Raw genomic sequence first — 27,674 nt, 5'->3', positions numbered from 1 at the left:
TTTCTGTCTTGCCTGTTGTTACTTTTCTCTTTTTATCGCTGGAAGTTCTGCTGTAGTGTGTCAAGAGCTTCGATGCCTTTTGCAACGTGCCTCATTCATTTTTTTTTCTTCTGGAATTTAAAACAGAATGATAAAATACGTCAACATTAATAAATAAGTTGAAAGGACTTTGAAATAGCGTGTTGTGCGTGGTGCGAAATCGTAGATATGCATAAAAGAGTAATAACTACTATGGAGGTTTTATTTGAAACCTCTTTCTGTAACGCATTGTACAGAAGCCTCTCCATCTCCCTCTCAGCTTTTTAAGTGTGATTGTGTATTTTTTTGGTGTTGAGGTCTCCGCGTGTGCTGTGGGGATGCCTTCATAGAACCAAACAAATGTGGTGCCTAATAATGTGTTAATCTCTTGCTTCACAAAAATGCCTTGCTGTAAAAAAGAGGTGAAATGTGCTTTTGTGGCTTTCAATTCTAGATCTCTTTTCCTGATGTTTTCATTTATGTATTTATTTACATTACAGCCAAAGGGGGGGGACCAAGGCGGGTAATTGTCTCAGACTCTTCTCTCTGTCCGAATGTGCAAAACCAATTACATAAAGAAATTAAGGCACCAAAACAACCCTCAGCTGAAGTCTGGAAAAAATGACTCCAGTGTGTTTGCTTGGCAGCACCAGGCGTTCTGCAGCATGTGGTATTTACAGAACTTGCAGCGTACAGTAGCTCTCCCGTAGTAAGGGAACGTTTTGTGTCCTCAGAGGCGAGAGAGTCTCCGACAAGTCCACAAAACTATAGGTACAGTAAGGGAGCGGTGATGCACGTGCGAGTGTGTATGTACATAAATAGCACCGGGCTACCAGAGTTCATTTTTCCAGGATACTTTGTCTTCTTTCCCCTGAATTTTGAGGCTTTTATTTTTTTTTTACAATTTGTCTCATTGCATACATGTGTTTTAATGTTAGTCTTAATCTCCGCACAATGTAAAATAATCCGGCGATAGCTTCAGGAGACGCTCTTGCCAAGCAAACCAGGCAATAGATCATGAAATCAGACAATAGTATTTTGTTTCCTAGCAACCCCCTACTGTGAACAGAAAACAAAACGGTGGTGGATGCTTCCACATCATGAGGGCTGCGTGTCAAAACCCCGAAGTGGGCACAGAACTGCCAGCCGTGTAGAGAGATTCGCTCCTGCGCGTTTCGGCTGCTTTGTTAGGGTTTTCCTTTTGTGAGAAAGGGACTTGCCAGGCTAAATGCAGTTAAATGGTTAAAATTTCACGCTGCTTTCTTAGCTTGATAACAGTGTCTGTTAGAGTCAGGAGGGCACAAAGTGAGTAGTATTTGTAGATTTTATTGCCAATGAGTGATTTGAAATGCCCTTTTTTATTGCTGGAATATTTCTAAATCTATACTGTTACCAACCTCAGAGAACCAGTTTTATGATCTACTGTGTCCAGTATGCAGGATCTCCTACTTTGTCTTGCTAATCATCTTTTAGCTTTGTGCTTTAAAACCATGTTTGTTAGAATGCATTAAAAAAAATAAACAACCCCCTTGCCACTCACAGGAATGGGAAATAAAATCCAAAGCTCTGCTTTGCTACTTTTATGTTTTTGGCACCCAGTTCACCCCTTCCAAAGAGCTAAAGCTATCCCAGTGCAGCAGGACAGGGTCTGAAGCCATGATCTTTCTAAAAGCGCTTTTGATAATGCGGTAATTCCGTTAGTTAGTGTCTGAGCATTGAAATGGATTCTCGACCCTGGACCAGTCTCATATGCACTTTGTGCACTGCCATCTATCCGAAAAAATCCATTAGTGCAGGCTGTGGATCTAACCCTGTATCTGTACTTACTGCCTATTGGGTTTCAGCTTTCCAGCAGGTGTTAGTGCTTAGAACCGCAGTGGGAAAAGGAGATGAGCAGTTACAGATGAGTAGTTGTATGTACAGTGGCGCAGAGGAGTTTCTACACTTCTGCCTCTTTGCCTCCTGCCCTTCCTTTATAGTAGAAAGTGGCAAAAAGTTGTTCAGAGTTTTACCTATGGGTCTTGGGTATCCAGCAGCATTTTCAGTGGTTGTGCTGTAAATGAACACGGGTGGTTTTCCTATTGGTTGCACCACTGAATCTGTGAAAGTGAAGGTATCATTTCCATCTTAGAAAACCTAAAATCACAAGATGTATTTGCTGTGGGGAAAACAGCAAATGTAATCCTTTAGTAATCATTAGTAAACAATGCTATTTGTGCTAGGTGTGGGAACTGCATCTCTGAGTGGCTTTTGGGGTTTGTAGTGCTATTTAAGAGATATGACAGGTGTGATTATATATATTGTCTATATATGTGATTATATATATTGTCTATAGGATTTTTAGGGCTCATTGTAACTACTGAGGGACAAAAGAGTTAAAACAAATGTCACTTCAATAACAATGGTTGAAATGCAATGGTCAGGGAATATTATAATTCTGATAAATATCAATGAGCAGCTACTTTCTTATATACATTTGAAATTAAACATTTTAGTGCCATAGCATGTGTTGACAGTTTAGTTTAGAACACGTTAATTGAATTTTGGAAGGCTTTATGATTGGAGAGGAAGTAGTCATTTTCCATTTTTTTCTTCGTCATTTCTTTCTCAGATGGCACTCCTCCCAAACCCAGAGTTTTACAGTGGGGTAGTGTGCAGATTACACTTGGTATGGCTGCCTAATTCCATTCCACGTAGCCCCTACCTGTAGTTACGAGGCAGCAGAATGAGGGAAGGCAAAAAAAGCAAAAAAGTACAAATAAACAAAGCAAAACAAAACAAAAAATAATTAAGAGAAAGGTCATGAAGTAGTCTGCATGTAAACAATGGAAGACATTTGGAAGTGATTTTAAACACTCTCCACAAAATTCCTGTTATGCCAACTGCATTTGTTGTTTATTGACGTAAAATCTTACATGTGCTGTCATGTGGGTTGGAGACTGGTAGAAGTAGTCAACCTATAACCAAAACCAAAGACTGGTAACTTCTTGCCACTTCTCCCCCTTAAATCTTTCTTGGAGCAATGAGTTAAATCCATTTTATTTAAATGTGTTTAGTTAGAAAAGAATTAAGAAATTGACAGCTTTGTTCTCACCATTTAACTATGCAATGATGGTAGTGGCTAACGAGCTAGCAGGGAACGTGCTGCTTATCTTACTGAGATGCACGTGCGGCAAGTCTTTTTTAAACATTTTCACATGGCTTTTTAATTTTATTTTATCTTTTTCAGAGGGTACTGCAGTAACAAGAATGTAGAGTTACTGTGTGTTTAAATCCTAGAGGCTTAATGATTGTCGTATTGTTGGATATTTGCTTAAGTATTTATTTCCCTTTCTTATTTTAAGAAAGGAACAAAAGCATGATGTCAGTTTTGGACTCTCGAGAAGCTTCATTTTTAAATTCTGTAACACGAAAGCATTGAGCTGTCAATTCTTGCCAAAGATGGAAAATAAATCATCCATGTGATTACAGAAACTGAGGATTTGGTTCAGCAAAGCATTGACTTGCATGCCTAACTTTTTTTTTCTTCTTTTTTTCTTTTTTAACATATGCTTAAGCTCATCTCTGCTTGCTGAGATCAATTGGATTTAAGCATGTGGTTAAAGTTAGGCATGTAATTAAATGCTTTGTTGAATAGGGGCCTCAAGCAAAACCTGTAACCTTTGAAACTAGCAACATCTTTGCTTTGGAGTAAACTGAACTTAAGTAGAATTGTTACAGGATAGTAGAGCAAAGGGAACAAAGTTCATGAAAAGGCAGGCTCATAGGAGAGAAGGTCTCAAATTGGGAATTTACTGATGGATAATAGCAATGCTTGAAGTAATCTAGAATTAAGACACAGCAGGAAGAAATACACAGGTTCGCAGTGTGACTTGATTACAGAACAGCACAGTTTGTAGTTGAGCTGACAACAAAAAGGTGCTATGCCAGTGAACAGAGAAGTGGGATTTCTCAAATGTGTTGAGAGCTGCCCTGTGGAGAAGGACCTGGAGGTGTTGGCTCACGAGAAGCTCACCATGAGCCACCAATGTGTGCTTGCAGCCCAGAAACCACCCATATCCTGGGCTGCATCAAAAGCAGCGTGGCCAGTAGGGTGAGGGAGGTGATTGTTCCCCTCTGCTCTGCTCTCCTGAGACCCCACCTGGAGTGATGCGTTCAGCTCTGGGGCCCTCAGCACAAAGATGTGGGGCTGTTAGAGCGGGTCCAGAGGAGGGCCATGAAGATGGTCAAGGGGCTGGAGCACCTCTCCTATGAAGACAGACAGGCTGAGGGAGTTGGGGTTGTTCAGCCTGGAGAAGAGAAGGCTCGCTCTAGGGAGACCTTACAGCAGCATTCCAGTACCTACAGGAAAGCTGGGGAGGGACTCTTTGTCAGGGGGTGGAGTGATAGGATGAGATGGAATTGTTTAATACTACAAGAGGGGAGATTTAGATTAGAGGTTTGGAAGGGACCTTAAAGGTTAGAGGTTAGGAGGAAATTCTTCCCTCAGAGGGTGGTGAGGCACTGGCACAGGTTGCCCAGAGAAGATGTGGATGCCCCATCCCTGGAGGTGTTCAAGGCCAGGCTGGATGGGGCTTTGGGCAACCTGGTCTGGTGGGAGGTGTCCCTGCCCATGGCAGGGGGCTGGAACTGGGTGATCTTTAAGGTCCCTTCTAACCCCAAAAACATTCTATGATTCCTTTTTGTACGCATCTGCCACAAACACATCTGAAAACTGAATACCATATCAACAGGATGTTAAAGACTATTTCAGTAGAGCTCAAAGAAGAGCAACAAAATGCTCAGATGTCCGAAGGAACTAGCTTGAGGGGAAACATTCAGAAATATATGTATATTTAGCCTGGCACCAAATGTGAGTAGATTATTAAACTATATTGAGATTTCTGAAATGTATTACAGTCGAAGGAATCTATTTTTTTTCAGTGCATTATGTGGGAGAAGAGAATCATAGAATGGTTTGGTCATCTAATCCCACCCTGCTGATGTGGTCAGGGGCGTCATCCATCAGACCAGGTTGCTGAAAGCCCCATACATCCCAACTTTGAAAACTTCCAGTGGTGGCTCATCCACAGCTTTTCTGGGCAACCTGTTCCAGTGTCCTGTCATCCTCATTATGAAATAAAGGAAGAAAAAGCTTAAGTTGAATTCTGGGCAAAAGCTTAATGGTAGGAATATGTATTAGGGCCTATATTAGCCTAGGTATAGTGAGAACCTCCCTTTCAGATGTTTAAAATAAGAGTTTTAGGCAAGTCCTTTCTGCAGGCAAGTCACTAAAAATGTACTGGAGGAAGAGATTCTGCATTTTAAAGGTGTAGGAGTACAAGATCTAACAGCCCTTTTTCGTGTCTGTGGTTTGTTCTAGTTTGAGCTGAAGGTTACAGGAGAAACTAGGTCAGAACCTGGGCCAGCAATCCTTGACTTGATTTTTCTCAAGCTGGAGTGTTCGTACCTTGGCAAAGCAATTTCCAGTGCCAAGACAGTTGGGTTTTATGGTTTTAAAAAAGCGTGACTCAGAGCAGGGTCATCATATGGGCTCAGGTTGATCTAATGCTGGGATGATGGATATGCAAGGATTAGCTGCAGTAGATTTTCTAGTAAACAACTCTTTTATTTTTTATTTATTTATTTTTTTCATTCATTTGTTTGTTTTCCCTTTTGAAAACAGTGAGCATCTCAGGGTGGTATAGGGGGCACAGGGGTGACAGCTTCTGCAGCATTTTGCTTCTTCATATAATGAAGCTCACTGCCATCAGGTATGAATGATGAAGCAGTAGAACTTGCTAATTATCCCTTCGTGTCCCTCCCTGCCTCTGTACCCATTATGATCTCTCACCAGTTGTCTGCTGTGATCTGGCTAGTCTGTGTGCAGTGCAAGTCCAGATGACTACTGTCAGTGACTTGTTTTCTGGAAAAGGCCGTGAGAGGAGGACAGAAGCATGAATAATGTTTCTCAGGGTGTACTGCTTCAAATAGCTCCCTCATCCACTCAGTCTGGGTGAAAACAGACAGGCAAGATGCAGGTTCATGGTATAGTGGGTGTTTTCTTGAGGAACCCTTGCCTGGAATGATGCTATTACAATGGTTTCTTGTAATTTATTTTACTCTGAAGCATGTATTCAGGGGAAAAACAAACAAACAAACAAACAGTCAAACAAAAAACCATAGTGCAGTCTAGTATCATAAGGGAAAGTTTTCCAAAAGCCATGCAAATTGCAGGAGAGGAGGTGGATTTCCCTCTGCCATGTGTTGTGGATACCTGGCAGCCAACTGATTAAACAAGGTCTATTTTAGTAATCATAAGGTAAAAACAGGTGATTTGGGATAACCCTTCCATGCTGGGTGGTGATTAAAACAGCAATTTTGCATGAGTGCCAAACTCAAGTGAAAGATGATCTGTGGCAGAGCTGTTTGGTGAGACTGGCTTTTGGTTTAAATACGTTTTGGTGCAAGAAAGCCATGTGATGAAGTTATAGAGGCCAGGTTTATGCTTCCTCTAGATTTCCTGTGAGCAGCGTAATATGAGAAAAAACATTGTTCTGTAAACAATGCACTCCTGGTACGTCCCAGGTAACTTTAAAAAGAAATCCTTCGATGTGTAAACCAGGTTCAGCCCTTGCTGGACCTTGTCTCTGGGGGTTGGTTGATAGTGTTGGTGATGGAGGTCTGAGAAGAGGTTGAATGAAAATGGAACAAGGTTTTTTTTTATGGCAGAGCCTAAGGATTAGGGCTGAAGTTGTTGCCTATGCATTGCTGATATTAGAAGGGCAGTTTTTTTGATGGATGGATAATTTTTTTTGATGGATGGATAAGGTAGACAAAAATAACCTGTACAATTGAGTGGGTAAAGCTAGGTAGCTGATGATAGTGAAATTAGGTAGGTTAGTTTACTTAGGATTACTCCATAAGTGCTCTTCTTTGTAAGTGTGTGTAAGATCAGGCTTGTTGGATGGAATCCTTTTGGATGAAAGATGCTGTCAAAGTACAAGGTTATTATTCTGTCTGTTGTCCTTGCACAGAGGAGCTAGGTCAACAACTGTCTTAATTACAATTTGTTTATGCTAATAGATCTTTATTTTTGGTAATAGTTTAAATGAGACTTTAAAGCAGGTGTTTTTTTTTGTTTGTTTGTTTTGTTTTTGTTTTTGTTCCCCCCCCCCTACAGGTACATTTAAAATAGTGTTTAGGATGTGAGCTTTGGTATTCTAGATCTCATCAACAGAACAGTTCCTCTGTGACCAGAGTGGATAACACACAATTATTCTGGCATGACAGGTTGGCTTTATGTAGATTTTAAAGGAGTTTGTGCCCTATACACTGTGTAAAAAAGTTTCAGGACATAACAGGTGTGTCTGGGGTAGAATACGGTTAGAGTTTAACATAGTTTTTTACAATTCTGTCTAGACTTACCCATACCTGTTAGCAAGCATTTTGTCAGGGAAACAAAGAAATGAAATAGAAGTAGCTGATAAAGGCACGAGGTGCACTTAAGGAGGTGGAATGCAATAACTGGAGTGAGAGCACACTCTTAGAAGAGGTGCTGATACCTGTGCCCTTGTAAGAAGAGTCAAGAGGATTTTCAGTGATGACAAATAAGTTTGTTTCATCTGAAAGTAGCAGATTGCTTCCTAGTGTTTTGCTGGTCTGACATTCTGTGAAATTGTGTTATACCCTAATTTGGTGTCTCCTGTGCATATAGAATAAGAGCTTGCTATTGCTACCAAGTGAAGCAAACAGCTCCCTCACATTCTGCAGTGGTAGAGGCTTAGAGTTTGGTGGCAAAGATCCATGGATTAATCTCTTCTGATGACTTGCGGTGGATGTTGGCATTACTTCAGCACCAACTCAGAAGAAAGCATTTACTGAGTAAGTGATCCACTTAGTCACTTAGCTTATTGAGAATTTTCCATGGAGTTGTGACCCTTGCTTAGCAGTGAAGTTTGATGAGATCACAGCTCAGGGTAGTATGGTTATAGAAGCATCAAAAAAAAGTGTATGTTTATGGTCCTCTGCTGGCAGATAAGGATGGCAGGCACCTGGATGTGAACAAGCACTCTGTGTGGATTTACTAGCTGTAAAAGGGTGGTCTATTCAGGCATCCTCATGCCTCCTCTGCATGCAGGCATCTGGCTTCCACAGTCTTCAGGCAGAGTATAAACAGAGGTACTGTTGGCAGGCTGCTATGAATGAAAACTTATAGGACTTGGAAAATAAGTTTGATTTAAAATCTTCATTATGTTGCCTTTCTGTTACTTGGCCCAAAATGAGCATCTCTTAGGTCAATATCATTTTAACAAATGAAGGGGCCCTTGGTCAGTTTTTGGTTCAAGGTTATTCATATCTTAACGCTGAGAGGAAATGCTGTTTATGCTGATGGCTCTTCTTCTGCAGTGTAATCTCCTATTTTGTATGAAGCAGATAGCAATTACCATTTTATTTCACTGACAGCCTGTGAGAGAGCACATGTTTTCAGTTCCTAGAGGGAGCTGGGCTAAACTTGAGCTGATACACTCCAGGTGAAAGGCTCCGCGTACTGTTGCCAACCTACTTAGCTATCCAGCTGCTTGCCAATTCTGTTAAAAGGTTAATGCTATTACAGAAAACATGTGAAACCAGGTGCAGTATGTGTGTCATTAGTTGGGTTTTACAGTTTTGTTTTCCATGTTGCATTTGTTAAACTTATGTATCATTTTGCAGAACATATGTAATGGGTAGTTAATATTGTTTTCTTTGCAAAATACAAGGCTGCAATTTTTGTATGAGAAGGAAACTATTAACATTTTTTTTTAAGTGAAAGGTTGAAATTTGTAATTTCTTTTTATGTTTCTTGGGAAATACTAAGAGAGATTATCTAACTACGTAAAGTCTCTGGGGATAGGGAAAGAGAAGTCTTGCTGATAATGAGAACGGAGTAGCTGCTTAATGTAATCCACTCTCCGTGGATAGTGGTGAGAAGGAAGCAAATGGAGTACTGCACAGTCAGAGTGGGTTTCATTAATTAGAATCTGGAAGTAGGCAGCACATCTGACAGTGCAGCTGTTTATAAGATTGCCAGTCTCTCATCTAGGTTTACCTTTTCCATCATAATGAAGTTGATTCTGTTTGGTGCTGTATTCTACAAGGGAAATAGAATTGATAAAAGTAATATTTTTTTTCAGGCTCATATTGCTCAAGAATATAGGGAGTAGTATGAAGTGGTCAAAAAACACTATAATCAAACAATTCTTCTGTATCTAAGGTATAAGAGACGTGAGAGTAGCTAGATGGAAAAGACTAGTGGCCATCTTGAAATCATGCAGAAAATCTATTTCTTTTGGTTCTTCAATGTCAAATGGGCTGCCAGATGGAACTGAAAATTGAATCAAAAGCAGAATATTGAGTTTGATGATACTGGAGATGAGATGCTCTGACACCCTTGTCATCACTGAAATATAGCTGTGATGAGCACTGAAGTCACTGTTCTAGCCGTTTCAGTGGCTCTTCAACGTCGCTTCGTTCTAGAGGAATCAGTTTGTCTTTGTCATCAGGGAGGACAAAGAGCAATAGCCATTCATGTCTTAAACACTAGGAAAATGAAGACTTAAAACTTGATGAGAAACTTTCTTTTGTGGTAACATTGCTGTCAGCATAACACAAAATGAGCAATACAGGGTGAGATATAAGCCTCTGTGTATTGCCCGCTTAAAGAGATTTAAATTCACTCGTTCACCGTTCAATGGATAAAGGAAAAAGGAAATGCAGAATTGAAAACCAAAGCCTAAAATAAACAGCACTTACATTAATGCAAGATGGTTCACTGGATATGAGAAATGTTCAGAGAGTAGCTATAAGCATCCATGCAAGGAAAGATGCAGGCCTTTGTAGCGCTATCAGTCATGTCTCTAAGGGATCCCAGGGAATGACTGTATGACAAGGTGTTCTCTAAGTGCCTGAGTAGCAAGCGTAGCAGCTGCAGAAACAAAATGACATGAGAACTTCTGAAGTAGGTTTGTCCTAATGCTGAGTTCATTCTCGGTGAGAAAGAACAGTCACCAGAACTAAGAGTTGGCTGGAGAAGAGGTTATTTATGGTCTCTTCCTTCAGTTTCTCTTGGTCGTCCACTGAGGAGAAAGATCTTGTCTTTATTTTTGCCTCTACTCTGTGGTCCTCAATAATGCAGGTGTATTTAGAATGAAATTGAATATGTTTTTTGTATAAATTTTACACAGCAAGATAATCCCCAAGGAACCCAGAATCTTAGGAACACAACTAATGATGGTTTCAGAAGGATTTTGACCAACTGCAGCCTGATGACACTTCAGTTCAAGTGGAAATTTTCTTCCTTCAGCTTGCAAATAAATGACAGTCAATATCTGAGGGAAAAACAAACAAACAAACAAACAAACAACAGTCCTCAGCAACTATAGAAACTAGTTGATAGGATTAATGCTTTGAACGATGATGGAGAACAGGATGATGTCTGACATACAAGGCGGGGGGGGGGAAGTCTGTTTACAAACCCCACAATAAGTAGAGTAAGAGTAATAGGCTGACTATGTTGCAAGAAAGAATGAGTTTATGAAAAATGTTCTAGTGGTAGGATGCCGAGGAATACTGGAGTGGATTGTGTGAACGTTGTGGGGCCTGTATCTGTTGAGGTCTCTTAAGTGTGTTTTAGATGTAACTGTGTTATTTTTGAAGGAGATAACTGACCCTGTCATGTAGCTGTTTCCAGCTCTATTTGTCTGTGATTCTTGCCAAGCCCTACGGTGAGTGGGATAAAAGGAAATGGGACAATTGGAAGGGGTGCGGTTTACAGCTTAAACTGTAATGCAGATGGTCAGTCTGTTATCCATCCCTCTTTGTGTCAGAATAATGGATAATGTAGCAGGCATGTTATAGGAGATGCTGGAGGTTTAACATGGATATATTTCAGATCTGAAAGCGTTTTCTTTCCTGCCAAGCCCAATGTTGAGCGTTTTGCCATCCTGCACCGTTAGGCTCGAAACATTATGATAAGTTCACTTTTTCATGATCCCTTGCTAACACAACTTGAGGTTCAGCCCTGGCTGGTATGGAAGTATCAGGAAGCTTAGGCAGAGAGAAAACTAACCTGTCTTCAAAAGGCTTATGTAGACATATCCCAGATTGCTAAAGCACAACTAAAAATAGACCGAGAGTGTTAGGCCAGACTATTTAGAGACTAGTGACTCAGTTACTACATTTTGGTGTATTTTCAGAGTTGCATGGTCTCAGTTTTGGACCAATGTGAAGGAATAATCTTGTTACAAAATGAATTGAGTAATGTGTGGTTCGTGTTTTACCTAGTAAAATCTTTATGGACTTCTTGGAGTATTTCCAACAGCTGTCTTTAGCTGGAGGAAGAAAGTTGCCTGAGTTCTGGGAAATGTGTGGGGAAAAGGCTGAGTAATGGAACCCAGTTTCAGCCTTTCTCCTGACTTCTACTCCATACTTAAAAGCAAAAGTAGCATACAGACCAATAAAAATAATAGAAGATGGTAGGACTACCAGAACAAGTAGATTTTTTATTATTTTTATTTTTATTTTTTTCTGAGAATTTTGAACTCTCCTAGGAAACAAATGGTTTCCTGTGCATTATGTGTTGATGGAAATTACATCCTTTTTATGCGAGCAATAAGTCAAATGTTCTGTTAAGATTGATGGGGCCAGATTCTGGTCTCCAGGGATTTAAAACTCAACTAATTCAAACTGGAGATATTCATGATTTACACTACAATAACAGATTACAATCTGGTTCTTATTCCTCAGGATTTTAATATGGTTATAAAAGGGATATTCATCTTCATTTTCTAAATGTCTAGCAAGTTACCTAATTAATCCAATATTGTCTTCATTCTGGAGGAGGTTGTTTAACTTGATTTTTGTTGTCAAATACCATACAGGCAAGCTCGTGTGGTGGTAACATTAACTAATGATAGAGTTATCCACATATACTGTTCTATCATTAACTTGAATTACAGTGTAACTCCAATTGTTTTCAGTAGAGAAAAAACACATTGCTGAATGGAAGAAAGCATGCTACTCTGCAGTCGCTATGCAATTAACTCATATAACCTTAGTGCTCGTCATGCTTTGTGTAAGATCCAGGGTGACCAGCTGTAGGTCAGTTGTATGAGAACAAAGACCCTGGGGCTTAGAAACAGTTTATTAGGATAATACTGTGGTGTGAAGATCAACTGTCACAGTAGCTGCTAATGACAGTGTATCTCTATTTACTGTACACGGGCAGTAAATAAGAGTTGCCAGAGTTGAGATGTTTTGAATTCTGAAGGATGGGAAAGCATAACCAGATAAGTGGTGGTGGTGTGAGCTTGGAGCCAACCCTGCCTTGTTTTCTGTGGGTTCTTCTTCAGTGGCGATTCCTCTGTGCATTTTCTGATAGAAAACTGAATACCTACCTTTCAAACCTTGGGACATTAGTTATTTTTACCCCTCTGTCCAGCCACTTATTTTCAGAAAAATGAAGGGATTCTGCCCTCTTTCAGTTTTCGCTGATGTCTACCAATGACACCCAAAGTTACTGAGGAAAGGAGAAATAGATTAAGATGTGGGGAAAGATAAAGCCATTCTTTAAGCTTTGTTCTCAGGAAGCAGGGCTAAAAAGATCTTTTTCCTAGGCATTTCTCTTTTGAAATAGAAAAAAATAGAACAGTTGAACTGAATTCTTTCATCCATGTCAAGGAGTACAAAGTATGTTGTCACTTGCTGGTGTCTCTGTGTATTTGTCACTGGGAAGCCCACAGCTATGTGCTTTCCAAATGGTCTATGAAAAATGTGCATATAATCTGTTTAAAACAAAATATATTTCTTGCTTTTAACCATCAAAGCAAAATACAGCTGCCATGTTTTCTAGACCACTTGTTGCCCTTTGAGTGTGTATAATGGCAAGTCTGGTGTATTACTGCTGGCCATAGCAAGAGAAGCAAGCTCTTCCTCACAGTGACTCTAACTATTTTCTATGATTTTTTTTTCTCCTAAAAAAACATAGATAATGCATAAGTAAGTTTGAAAGAGTGTCCTATTTCAGCTTTACAAGAACATTGGATTTTTTTTTCTCAAAAGCACAAAGAAAACTCCATGCTTAAGATTCAGTTTTGCAAACCCTTCCCCCTTCTTCAAACATTCATATGGAAATACACCATTAACTGTGAAATTCCCTAGCAACCTGAACAGCCTAGAAGAAGGGATCCAAAACCCAGCAATAGTCAATTCTCAAGAGAATTTGTACTATGTATTGTTAATATTCATTATATTATAATAAGTGATTTGAGAAATTCTATTCAGGGTCTCTCCTCTTTCTTTTTCTACACTGCAATGGTTGTTCTGCTGGAAAAGCACAAAATTCACTGCTGAAAAGTGTGACCCAAAGCCCAAGCTTCTTTCTCATCAAATCTCTTGAAAATCTTCAGAAACACCACTTAAAATTTTTCATTTGCTAATTGCTTTAACAGCCTCTATTTTTTTCCTGATAAATTAGTCATTGACAGCTGATAGAATTCTTACTTTATAACATTAATGGTTTGATAACTTTGCTTAATGAGGAAATTCATAATTTCAGATACAAACTCACACTTTCAGATACATGGTGGCAGTAGTATGTGCTGCTACGTATAGAAAGTACTCTGACAGTTTTTGCACCTCTTAATCCTCTTAGCAAAAACTAGTCATCCTAAAAAATCCAGAGCTGATGTTATGTTATGCAGTGTCTCAGGTGTTAAAGCATTGAAAATCATCCAGGCATTGCTTCAGCTCAACCTTATTCCCAAGGGGACAAGAGAAGTTCTGGCCAAAAGTCCCGCTGCTTGACAGAGACAGGACTGCTCTCAGGGCTGTCAGCACTGAAGGGAGCTTCATTAGCTACTGAAATGTTTTGCACTTGCTTTTCTTCCAGCTCTGGCTTCCAGTGTAAATTTTTTTGGGCGGGGGGGAGGAAGGAATTTAGAGCTGTGTTGTGTTTCCTTTTATTTTTTTTTAAGCTGTCCCTTCCATGTCTTCCATGTCTTCCTATCCCTTGCCTTCTCTCCTTTTATTTTTAACCCTTCTTTCTCCTGTCTCTCATGTCTTTTTTTTTTTTTTTAAAAAACTGTGGCCTCCATTTCTTTTATACACCATACATTTATTCACCATACATTTATTACTTCCCTATTCTTTGCTCCCTTCACCCTTTCTATTTTTTGTTTTCCCACTTTCCTATGTTACAAGGCTCTGTCAAAAAGATCCTAATAATTTTTTATTTTTATTTTTTCTACAGGGATAAGATTATAGAGCTTATTATTATTACTTTTTTTTTTTTTTTTTTTTTTTTTTTTTTTCATTCAATGTATGCACTTAATTTCTTGTTACTCTGAGGCTTAGAAACTTGAGCCTTTCTTTCAGGCTCAGAAGTTGTACTGTCTTGTTACCTGAGTTCCTTTCTCTCAAAAATATTTTTTTTAGTACTAATTTCTGTTTGACTCCTTCCATTATAAGAGATCAGTAGTATAGCAGGCTACCTGCATCTATTATAATAATTTTGTACAGTTATCAGAATTTTCATGCGTTTGCTCAAAGAAAGGTGCTTATTTTTATGCAGGGATCCTTACTTTGAGGCAGTTTTTCCAAAGACAGAAATATTTGTACCGTACAGTATCTTTAAGTAGCTTATATGTGGGTCAGTCACGTTGAGAAATGCAGTTATGTCATTAAGATCCATAATCTTAAATGTTCAAAAAACATACTTGCATATCTTTAGATTCAAAATTTGAGTGTGAAATAGGTAGTACTATTGGCAAGCTAAATGAGTGGTGAGTCAAAGTAATTAAGGGAAAGTAAATAATCTCTTAGGTTCTCATTCCCCATGAAACTAATTTCGTATCTTAGCCTTCATGTATTTAAAAATAGTTCCCCGCTAATTCAAGATGCTTGTGTACTATGTGTGTGAAGAGCACTTCAGTTCTATTCAAAGGATGGCAGATTAGGGAGTTATTTTCAATGGGCTATTTTATTTTATTTTTTTTATTTTTTAAGAGACCTTCATTTTGGCAATGCAAGCGAACAAATTTGCTGTAACAACAGCTTGATGTGCATGCAAGACAGCAGGTGATCAGCCAATAATCTTATGATGGTTTATGACTGGAAAACCTTTGCTTTTGTCTTTAAAGGCATACAGATAGCAGTACTTTCTCTCCAAAGGTGTTTTTTTTTTCCCAGTCTAGTAAGCCATTCACTGTTCGGCCATATACGCTTTCCTGTTTTACCTCCAAGAAATCTGTTTCTTCTCAGTGACTCTACTGTTTGGAATACAGTTTATTCTTATTATTTTCTCAAGCTAATAAAACAGACCTTGTAAGATGGATGGAATGTATTAGAGAGGCTAAACTGCTCTGGAGCTGCCGTCTGCCCCGAATACTGCTAACATGAGTCTGATGGGAGCCTGACAAGATTGCACTGTCAGCTCCATCGGTACCTCGAGTAGTTGTCTTAAGAGGGCTAATATATGTTCATGACATGTCTCTAGGTTTACGTGCTGAGGAAAATAAATCTCACATTTCTTTATTTCTACGTACATCCTGCCCTTTAACACCTGAGGCTTTTTGTTGCCCTAAGAGGATTATGGTTATATTGCATATGCAGATTTCTTTCTCTTAGGTAATGAAATGAGGCAGTAGGGCTGAAACACCAAGGGGACTTAGTTTCATATGCACAGTGTGTATGAAGCATGGTGCTGTGCGGAAATTTGTAGAGGGACTGGACAGACTCGGAACATGCAACACAGGTGTGCTAATTATGAGCTAGCACAGTGTGTGCCATCAGTGCAGCCCCTTGGGCTCTGAATTGCCTGCTCCAGGTGTCTGAATCTCTCCGCTGAGTGTACAGGAACCCTACAATTGCAAGTTTAAGTCTCAGCAAAGTTATATGTGTAAAGTAGGCAGCCTGGATGTATTCCCCGTGCATCAGTTGAGGATGCCACGTGTTGCTCGTTAAATAGGGATGCTGACCTGTTTGATAGTGAGTTTAGAGGAGCTGAAAATGGGGCTTTTTTTCCCAGATCCATGGCCTTTCAAGACAAGCTGGGAAAGCTCTTTTTGATGCAAGTTAACAGAGAATTTCTGGTTTATTAATTCATAAACCTGACCCTCATGCTAGTTTAGGAGGATTGAAAATTAGTCCTCGTGTCCTGCTGTCATCCTCATGCTCTCTGAAATCAATGAGGAGTTCTCTGCAGATAAATACAATGCTTGGCCAGAACCTTACAGATCTGGTAAAAGAAAACAACCACAACGAAACAACAACAACAACAACAAAAAATCAGTTACAGCAGGGTAAGCCTGTTCAATGTAAAAGGGAATTTTGTAACCTGCTATCTGCAGCAGAAAAGCTGCTTTTTATTAATCGATCAAATAAAATGTTGAAAATAATTTGAAAAATAACTTGAGGGAGGGAAAACCAGAATTAAGGAATATTAGTAGAAGGCTGATACTGTTTGTGAAATCAGGCTGTTTTTAAAGCTTTCATATGCTGTATATAGTGTATGGAAAAATAACTTTCCTCTTTTTATCCAGAGAGAAGCTGTGATTTTTATCTCAGTAATTGAAAATAATCTCTGAAGTTGCTTCTTAGCTAAACTTGCATGAACCCCTTTTAAATCAGTTGTTATCTTTCAGTGAATTTCTCAGTAAATGTTGCTGCCTGTACTTGGATGGCATGATTGTATATAGCAAATAAGGCTGAGCACATTCTACTCATGACTCAAAACGCAGAGCATTTCTAGCTTAACTATGGTGGCATTTGTCAGTGGTGCTGTCGTTAAAGATGGTGGTTGCCATTTATTATAAATTGTATGTACTTGAATGGCGTAATTCTTGCTATGCAGAGGTCTGACTAGCTATCTACTCAGGATTTCTTTTCCTTTTATTAAAATTTTTGAAGTTAAAAAAAAAGCACAATATTTTTGAGTTCTGAATTTCTTTGTTCATATCTGTTTGTCAATCAGCCTTTTTCTTACAAAAATGCTGTGCTTTTTCTTCATTTCCAAACTTTTTGTTGTGCAACTTGTGATTACTGTTCAGTGACTTGCATCAGTCCCAGCACTTTCGGTTCCTTAAAGAAAGACATGCCCGTGAAAAGGGGGAAAGGAAACACAAAAACATATGGAATTATCTACATTGAGCAATCTGTGTGCAACGCTGTATGTGAGCAAAGACAAATTTCAGCTGCCTCAGTAAGTGCAACTGGGCAAAATTATTTTATGGACTTCTCACTTACCAGGATTGTTGCCAGTTGAACTCCTCAGTTTCATGAACACTGAGCAATCCCTACAGATGTAACTTATTGGTAATATCTGTCATATGTGTGTTAACATAGACACAAACTTTTCCTTCATTTCCCATTGAATAATGACCAGTGCTAAGTCCAGGTGTACTTATTCCAAATTTTTAGAAGAGATGAAGAAAAACAAATGGATTCAACTGGACTGTGCTGTTGAAAATGCTACTAATCAGTTCTCTCAAAAAATGCACTGTGAGTACTTTTATGGAAATATTGATAGAAGTGGATTTTTTTTTAAGTGTCTCCTATGAAGAATTCTCTTTCTCTCTCTCTTTTATTTTTATTTATTTATTTATTTATTGGCAAAAGGCCTCATTTGATGTCTATTGAACGTAATGAGAATTTTCCAAGTGACCTTCCAACGTCTGTTTTAAGGCTGCAGAGGCCTACGAAGTGGTAATGCTGAGAGATGTAATTAGCCCTATAAATCTCAGTGGGTCATTAATTCTAAATTTCAATAATGGAAAGACCAGGATGCATGTAACTGAAACAGAGTGACAAGCATAGTAGGAATATTTATGCAAGCATTGTCTTGTTTTGGTTTGTGTGGTAGTAGAAATTATATGTAGTTTTGGCTCAGAAGCTTGCTTTCTAACTTAACATCAATTCACATGCATCACTGGTGTATTTCTAGAAAGTTATACATCTTTTTGAAGTGGCTGGGTTGTTTTTTGTTTTTGTTTCTTCTTTTTTTTTTTATATCAGGAGGTAATGTAACATGACTTGGAAAATATCTCTAATATGAATATAAAAGCCTCATCTCCCATCAGTTAACTGTATAAAAATATATTTCAAAACATCATTGTATCTAACACTGTTGCACTTAATAAAGACAGCTCAAATTTTAAAGCACAAACAAGTTTTTGTTTGGTCTGTGCAGACCAGATCCCGAAGTGTGCTGGGTTTGTAGCTCTCACACAGGTACATCCCAAATGGGGATGCGTGCTTTGGGGAATGCTATGAAACCACCATCTCTACATGTACTCAGTGAGGATTGCTGTCTAGTGTAAGCCTTGCCATTACTTGCTGTGAATAGAAAGGCTTTTCAGTGCATTCTCTTGAGAGGAGAAAGAAAAATATTGCTTGACTTTGGCTTAGTGAGAACCTGAATCTTGTTTCCCTCAGTCAGAAATTATTGTATTTTTTTTCTTATTTCATGGTTTGAGGTGGAAGTGGTTGTTACTATATACGTGCATAAGCAAGAAGTTAAAAATGACTCCATTGAATGGCATAGATTTTGCCATATGTCATTTGATTGCCTGTTGTATATCTGGTCCATCCTTTTGCACTTTCTCATGGTATGGATTTTACCCATCTTTGCTTCAGTCCCCTGCTAGGGATTGTTCAGACAAATGATCTTTGCACTGTAACTCCAAGGCCAAAAGTATGAATGTATCACACCGTAGACAGAACACCGGGAGGAAATAGTTAAGATCTCTAGGGGGGAAGAAACACAAAACCACACAAAATCAGACTTAAAAATGAAACAGGCCATTTATGTGGGAAATCTTGAGTATTGGTATTCTCATGTAAACTGAAGTAGAAAGGGAAATGTTTGGTATCCCATAGTATTGTGCTATAACAACACATTCAGCTTTCTGAAACGTATTTGTCATCATATCTGCCTCCACTTGTAACGGAAAAGATAGATCATAAAAGCTTATTGCTTGGTCTCTGCCCTTTCTTTGCAAAGGTGCATACCGCCTTACTAATTCCGAGAGAATTGTTAGGGACTATCCCGGTAAATGTTTGTTAGGCACTTAGCAGCAACGGGGGCTCAGGTGGAAGGAAGAGAAAAGGCAGATTTTGTGTGTGTGTTTTCCTTCATTCTTTAGGAAAGGAATTCAATTTCAGTGTAATCTGTAATTCTTCAGCAAAGCAATGACTTTGACTGCAACAGTATCTGAGTGTTCATTTATTTATTTATTTTTGACCAGTGGATGCCATCAGCCTTCTACTGTATGTGAAATAGTTTTTTTTGTTTGTTTGTTTCTTTTTTTAATCTAACTGTAATCTTGTATTGGGGTCTATAACAAACATTAGTGCTAATGAACAAAATAATACATGATTTACACAAATTGCATAAATTACAGCATGGCCCAAGGCTTCATGGCTGAAGTAGATTAACTGACTGGTTGTGAATTTCCACTGTAGGGAGCTGTATATGTGCTTTGACTACCTTCTGGAAGAAGAAAAATGTCAGGACCTGGACTCAGGAGAAAAGTATCAGCATCTTCTCTGTAGTAAGTGAACCATCATGCCGTTCTTTGCAAAGAGTAACCAAATTCAGAATAACAGAGGACGGGTCCGGTGTGATTGCAAAACAGATTGATCTTTGAGGAGGTCAAAGGAGCTCTCAACTGCTCTGAGGGTTGCACCAAATATTCCCGAATAAAAGGTGTTAAGACGTTTGCTCTACGTACCTAAGTGGAACAGATTTGTAGTTTGTAGGTAGTACTTAATTTCGTGTGATGTTATTTTTTGTGCGAGTTTAGCTGCCATCTCAAAATCTCTTTCTGAAAAGAAGCTTGTTTGGGGATAGTGAAGCTGTCTTTGTTTAGCTTTGTTTTTCTGCCACAGAATATGCCACAGAACTCTTTTATGTATTTATTTTTTAAAGGTATGGTAGCATGGGAGTTAGTGTTGGAAAATATTCTTTATTTTTCTACATTTGAGCTTCCATTTCAGGAAGAACATGATCAGGACAAGAACATTTGCAGTATCACCACACTCCCTTGGGTTGTCGTTACAGTGACAGGAAGGAGATGTATTGTGAAACTTCACTTCAACACACCGTATGTGGTATCATTCCCTTAAATGATATGAATGGGGGAATTATCCCAGTCGATAACTGTTACGATCCTTTTCTCTGGAAAGGTCATTCTTAATTGCTGTTTATCGTTTTGGAGAGGATTTGTTCAAATATGTCATGAGTATTCATTTTCCTCAGCCTTGTGTCTATGGGGCTTAAAAGTCACAACAAAAAGAGTGCGCAGTAGAAAAGAACTGTTTGCACAATAGCAATTTTCAGTATTTCAAGTGAAGGAAGGAAAGAAGTCCATTTTCATGTTCTTTTCCCAACTTCAGCTCTTTAATTCATGCTTCAAAATCTCTATTTCCTCCCTTCTATCTGCCCTGCGGAGGTTATAGACAAGAGGAACTTCCATTTAGTGAAAGCTGAGGAAATCTTGATATTGTCCATAAGAACTTTGCAGTCCAAATGTTTCCCTCTGTTCTTTTTCTGTTTAAAATTTTTGTTGTCAATTTGTTTGGGTGTTTTGACTAAACCTTCAATGTTCTTTACATCAAAAATGATGGTGTTCCTTTCTGCAAGCTCTTAGAAAAAACATATCCGAGGGGACTAAAAAATACGTAGCTGGTATTTTAAGACTGCTGTTATATTGTCAAAAGAGTGTCATTCTGACTAGGTTTTCATTTCCAATCTCATTTGTTTGCCTGTACAAAGTGGTATGTCGTATACATATCACAGAAGATTATTGTGCCTCAATGCAAGGAAATTTCTTTCCAGAAAGAAGGGTAGCTCTTACTATGGCATCTGATAGGAATTTTAGGCCAATTTAAAGTAAGGGGTAAAAAATTCTCTCATAAAGAACAGCATACTTGGCTTAATTTTATGTCATAATACTTCAGCATAATGCCATGGGAATTGTATGGAAAATTGAAAGTGGCATTGTGTCTCCTAATTTGGGGGGGTTATGTAAGAACTGAAGGGAAGACATGCCCTGGTTGTATTCGATTTCAAGGTCGGATTAGAACTACTGAATGATGAGTTAGGCAAAATCTTTTTCTGTGTAGAGAAGCTGGAGATCTGGTGATGAAATCACTAGATCACTCCTGATGTTTCACCAAGTTTCTGTATTTATTTGGCCATTAACTGTTCAATACTCCTTCATCTTTGACGGAAATACCCAAGAATGAATTTTATGTTACAAGAAATGGAGAGGTTTTGCTGCTAGATCACTTTCCTGTTGATATAATCTCATGCCAAGAACACAAGCCTTTTTCATTTTGGAGTTGCTGATGTCTGGATTCACTGATGGACTCATTTGATTTTCAGAAGCTCCTTGAGAAAGGAGTCAGAGTTGGTTTGGAAATTGTATTTATGGAATCTCAATGTGCAGTTTATGAATTCTGGCTCAGTTGCTTTCTCACAGAATGCCTCAGGCGATAACGCTGTTGGGGCTCAGAGCAAGAGTGATAGATGACCATTAGCCTCGATGGCACCCACTGAAGTGGGAATAACTGGCACTGAAGTCTTAGGAAAAGAGGCTTCAGCCAAGTTACTCTGCAGGGAAAGCAGTGGAAACATTCACTATTTTTCCAGAAGCAGAACAAAGGAAGTTTATAAATGAGACCCCGGGGAGCTTGCTGAGCTTCAGAAGCTTGGCTGACTTTTGTAGGGAATAATGCTTTGCCTGACTGTCTGGCCTAGGAGGAAGGAAGTACTCTAAGTGGGTGATAAGGCAACAGCACGTGATTCAGTAGAGGATTCTTGTTGGGAGAAAAGGATCCCGTATTCCTGTTAGTGTTCTGGCTTTAGTTGAAACATACTGCAGGAAAGGGAAGCGTAGAAGTATAAAGTCTAGGTAAGGTAAAACTGATTGAGTTGGCTCTGGACTATAAATCCTGACTGTCTGCGGAAGTGTGACCCTGGGAAAGACTGATTTAGCTGTCATGGGGTCTTTAGTATCCGCTTGCATCTGTGATTCATATTTCTTTGAAGAGATGAAGGACAGGAGGACTATCCCAAAACCATGTGCCACACAAACCAGGTGAAGAGCTAACACTGCCTACCAAAGAGTGCTTAGGGACATCCCCACTGAATGCGTTGAGACCAGAGTGCACTCAGTTCCTGACTGTCTAGCTGGGAAACTCTGCCTGAGCTTACTGAAAATGTATGAAAATGTGTTGTCCAATTCAGATCAATTCCAATAGGCAAAGGTATGAAATTTTACTGTAAATTTTGTTTTTAATGACACAGATTGAGAATCAATGCTCATATTACCTAGTTCTGAATACCTGCTTCACCGAGAATTAGAATAAGCACTGTCTGGATAACCCAAGGATATTCAAACCCAAAATAATATTTGTGTTTGTCATATACTAAATGTAAATCTCAAACAAGTGGTCTACAGACCCTGTTAGTTTCTGCTGTGGTTTGGAGATCAGTAATCCTCTTTCAAGTGTGCATTTGCCAACAAGAAAGGCTTCCTGTACTGTAGAATCCATCAGTCATCCACTTGTCTATCTGTAGTGTGCAGCAGAGCCAACTGGGCGTGAAAATCTAGACTGCCATTTCTTGGAACTAGTGGAGATAGCAAAAGAGAGTGTGTTTACTGAGCCTCTGTATGTGTGTGAGGATGTCATCCTTTCTTCTTTTTATTTTTTTAAAGCTGTCTTGTGTGTCAGTTTCTAAGATGTCTAGTAAACTACATGACCAAAACTGTTATGCGTCCTAGATAATGTTCATCTCTTTGATGTTGCTGAGAAAATAAGGAGGTAGTTTGGGTCTTCGGGAAGCATAGCCTGAATTCATCCCAGCTGACACGTGAAGTGTTTAAGATGCTTTTTTTTAGAAGTCACCCTAGTTTCTTTTGTATGGAGAGAGACAGATACCTTTCTAGATCTATATCTATAGGTATAGATTTCAATCTTAGCGTGGGTGACATCTTGACTACACAAACGGTGTAGGATGGTTATGTACTCAATTCTTGTCCTTCAGCTGAGATCAACAATTTAAGTGGAATATCTTTTTGCTACTGTGAGAGTGATGAACAGCACCTTCTTTTAAGCCTTTCATCACCAACTGTACGCCATTGTGGGATAATTTGAAAATAGATGGGATACTTGGACAAATGAGGTAGCAATTGATCAGCATCTAGGAGGTTCAGCTATCTTAACTTAAGGTGCAGAACATTGCCTCTGGGATACATCTTATGTGGATGTTTAGGATTGAATTTGAAGGCAGTTTTCCCAGAGTCAGAAGTGAGTAAGCACTCTTTCTACCATGTACTTTGATAAAGGTTTCTGCTGTCCTACTTGCAAGTAGAGGAAAACATTTCTGGAAATGGAGCTCATCTTTTTCATTGATCTGGGAGGAGTGTAGAAATCTGAAAGGGACGTTGCAGAACTGGTGCTGGCAACCTGTCCTGGACTCAGTTAGCTCACTCAGGTGAGGTCCAGGCCACAGGGAGAATGGACTGGGACACCAGGTTGGGATCAGAGACTAACCAGGATCAGGCTTGGATTGTGCCTGTGGGTGGGCACTAAAGGAGCTTCCTCTTAACTCCAAGAAGACAGATTATTCCTTAACTGCCTCATCTGTGTATTTTCTTTTGTTGTTTGGTTTCTGTCAGTGAGATATTGGTCTAGTCCCAGAAAGCAATTCTCAAGAATTGGAAAATCTCTTTAAGAATCAGTATTAAGAAATGAAATGTTAAGCTCTATTCCAAAGTAAAATGATTGTTAGAAAGCTTTTTCTGTTTTCCCCTCCCATAAATCTCACTGTAAAGAAGTCACTCTTTTTTAATGGTTGGGGCTTATAATTTTGTTTGATCCATTGTAGATGGCAGGATGCTGTCTGGCAGGGATGAGCGTCCCAAGATGCTGACACACCATATTTCCTTGCTGGTTCAGCACCAGCAAGAGTAGTTGTTGCCTTTAGGTGGGTTCAAGAGGAGCTATTTATTTCATTAAGCCATTGCTATAGGAAATTTAACAGGAACTGTATGAGTCAAAACTAGAATAATACCTTCTTAATTCCATAATGGCACTAAGAGGTATATGCATTAGTAGTGTTCTTGCTAGCTCACCTGATTTTCAATGTCTTTATTAGGTCTGAAAACTTTAATGTGTGCTTGTTTCAGTCTGTGTTCTGAGCCCCCCGCATTATGTTCCGTGGAGGCTGTTAAAGCTTTACTTAGTTCCCGATATCATTCTCCATGTTATAATAACTTACTTTTTGGCTGAGGGCACTTCTGAGAACTAATCTGTGATGCGTTTACTTTGGCTGGAGGAGTTGAAATGCTTTAAAGAAAAAAATTAAAAGCTCCCCAAATGTTTCTGCATTTTTCTTTCCTGCTCATATTATGCTAATCTGATTGTTTTTAGTGTTAGGGCTTCTTTTGCCCTGGGTCCTATGTAATCTGCAGTGTCATAAAAGGTATAGCACTTTACGGCTAAGTAATGCAGACTGCCTTGTAACTTAGAAAATCTGAGGTTCTCAGTTGGAGTACTGTACTGCATATTCATATAAACATTTTTTCTCTTTCTTGAAATGTAAAAAGTCACCGTATTTGATGTCTAGGAGCTCCTACAAAGATGTCCAACTAAGAGGGTGTTTAAGCAAGCAGAAGCTCAAGAAGCACCACAAAATCTATTTGCATATCCAAAATTTCCTATGTTGATTACTACCTTCAGGTAAACTAGGTATGTATCATTAGAATTAATTGTCCCATCTCTGCTTTCTCTTTCTGGGACAAAGAGATTAAGAAGTGGCAGTGAGATATTTGTCAGTATTGGGGAAGTGTCATTTCTGTGTTCTGTGTTAGCTGAGTTCACAGAACTAGTTAGTTGCGTGCAGTGCAACAGTAGGTACTATTCCAGCCTATTTGTGGACTTCTCTTAGAAAAGACTGTTGTAGATGTTCACACTAATTCAAGGGGTGATACAGATCTGGCATTGATTGTGTTTGAACAATTCTTGCATGGGTACCTAGAACTATATTTAAGTAATTTAAGTAGCCCTATTTCTCTCTGCTCCCAGGTTCCTTTGGAGGAAATCCTGGTGACTGAGGCCAGTAATAATACCTTCAGGCTTTGTAGCGAGCAGTTGCCCACGTGCATTTTGTGTATAGACAAAGGTGGTGAAGGAGAGCACAGCCTGGGATTCATTGATGCTGTGGTGCTGATGATATGCAGGCCTGCTGCCTTAGTGTTGGACCCAGCTGGTAATTTCCTAATGTTTGGCTGCGGCCTGGTCTTGGATGAAAGGGAGCTGGCTGTAGCTCTGGCCAGATAATTTGGAGATGCTAATGGCTCATTTGTTAAAACAAGTGGAGGGCTTGGCAGAGAGAGAGGGAGTTTCTTTCTATCTCATCTCACCCACCCTCCAGTTCCCAACTTTGGCACTGATCAGCAAGAAGTATTCATTTTGGGGGTGCTCTGTGGAGTCCTCAAGGACACCGGTTGTGAATGCCCATTTCTCTCAGTGTTTTGCATGATTACAACTGTTTATTGTGGACAAGGAACTTACTATAGTTGTACGTATTTCCATTTGGTACAGCCTGGCTTGTTGCAACGGCTTGCCCACAAATATATCTTTGCAAACCACTTAAGAAAAGGGAGAGAAAGAAATGTCAGCTGTTGTAGGCTGCTGACTGCTAGTTCCTGATTTGGACTGGCTGGCATGAACACATTTATGTCTGCTATTAAAGGTGAACTCTAGATTTCTATTCTCTGCTGGCTTAGATTCAAGAGACTTTACATAGACTAGCGTAGCTTTGCACGTGGTTTAAGGCCAGAGCTCAGACTACTGCTTCTTCACGTGTATTCGCAACACTTGAGGTCTGTCTATATGTTTGTCTTCAGCATGTTAGTCTAGACAGCGTGCACACAAGTCTCTGCTTTAGGGCCATGCTCTCTGCACTCCCTGTGCAGAAACCGTTGTCCACTCAACCATTGTCTCCTTGCTGAGAGGTCAGCTGGGCAAGGAAGTGAACTTTCTAATTAAGGGATTGTGGCTTCGGGTATGGCAAGGCCTTTGCAAAATCTTGCATTTCCTCTTAAAGAACGGAATTCTGTACTCAGATTTTCTGGCTGTCTTCAGTGGAAGTGCCACAGCCCAACAGTTTGAGGTTAGGTATTGTAGGCTGTTTTATCAGTTGGTTTTTATCAGTTTTAATCGACGTTGCTTTTAGTGCTGTGTGAAGACAATTTCTTAGAGGATAGTCAGACCCGAGCTCTCTATAGTTGAGGAAGAATTTTAAAGCACGCAACACAAATGTGACTTTTTAATATTATATATATATTACCCACTCCATATCCACTAGTTCCCATTAGGAGACATATGGCTGCATGTTTTATGAGCTGTACCTTCCATTGTCAGAGGCAAGTAGGAAACATTACAGCAGTTCAGTGGAGAAGTGACAGTGGAATGGATCTCTGTGATCACATCTGCGTCTGAGTGAAGTAGGTGAAATTCTGCCAGGTAGTAATGACGAAAAGATATTTTTGGCCACTATTCACAAGTGAAGTGTCAAAGAGTAGAAATATGAATTTGAACATGCACTGAGAGGCACAGGAACTCATTTAAAGTGCTGCAAACTTAGGTAAAGTGTGCCCATTGACAGCTCTTGCCATCTTAGATTCAGCCTGGAATGAACACTTCTGACTGCTAGAAAATATATAGGAAATGGACCTTGAAGAGGTCTTTCATGTTTGCGTATGGAATATACTTACACGGTATTTAATTAGTTTTAGTAGAAGATTATATGATGCTCGTTGTACTTGATATTTCAAAAGATTCTCTAGTGAAATGCAATTAGATGATGATGATTATTATTATTTTAATGAACATTTTATTTTGAATTAACAAAGTGCTGTCTTATAAGCATCATGTGGTTTTGGTCACTTAGTAGGGATGGTAAAATCCTTTGATATATCTTTTAGCTGGCAATTTGCAAGTTTTTTCATTTACAATGTATATGCAATATAAAGGGATCAAAATAAACTGTAACTGAAATAATTTTGTTTCCAGGGGGATTCTTTCCTCATTTATTTTTATGCATTCACTATTTCATATGCCCTTAACTAAACTGTTTCATTGTAATAGTTTGTGTGCCTTTTTAGTGGTGCATTTGTTCTTGTTGCTGTTTGGGCTTTGTCATTTCACTTAACACTTTTCCTGAGATGTCAAAACATTAAATAAATATAGAAGAGATTTGCTGTACATCAGTTTTGATTATCCTGAGAATACTACACAGTTTAAGTCTATAAACACATGCATGGATATTTTAAGCACAGAGGCAGTTCAGCTGAACTTGATGAGTCTGTTTTCAAAGTTAGGGGAATGATTCCGTCTAGAGCATGGGTTACTAAGGTAGGAGTGTGTGTGTATTTTCTTTTAATCAATCTGTGAGGAAAAAAGTTAGAGGGAAGCAAGGTTTCCTTGTGGCATGAAATTGACAGCTTGCTGCGTTGTCCATTTTACAGCAGATGCCCCTTCTATCCATGCATTTTAGCTGATGGAGCAGCAGGACAGCAACAAAATCTTGCTGCTTAAAATTTGATTGCTCATCTTTAGCAATCAAC

General features: G+C 39.1%; 1 protein-coding gene across 7 annotated transcripts in view; it reads left to right on the top strand.

Moving 5' to 3' along the window:
• Positions 1–27,674, top strand: part of ENOX1 (ecto-NOX disulfide-thiol exchanger 1) — a 365,243-nt gene that overhangs the window by 1,344 nt on the left and 336,225 nt on the right. For 2 of the 7 annotated variants that reach the window (XM_040541514.1, XM_040541530.1), the window contains exons 2-3: positions 17,455–17,535; positions 19,498–19,586. The exons of 4 other annotated variants lie outside the window; for them this stretch is intronic. The gene's annotated coding sequence lies outside the window, so the exon portion shown is untranslated. The remainder of the gene's footprint in view (positions 1–17,454; positions 17,536–19,497; positions 19,587–27,674) is intronic. One more of the 7 variants, XM_040541505.1, reaches the window with a different exon arrangement.

The sequence above is a fragment of the Cygnus olor genome, chromosome 1 (assembly GCF_009769625.2).
Source record: "Cygnus olor isolate bCygOlo1 chromosome 1, bCygOlo1.pri.v2, whole genome shotgun sequence".
Lineage (NCBI taxonomy): Eukaryota > Metazoa > Chordata > Aves > Anseriformes > Anatidae > Cygnus > Cygnus olor.
Note: the sequence above shows the minus strand (reverse complement) of the source record. Positions and strands in the feature narration are given on the sequence as shown.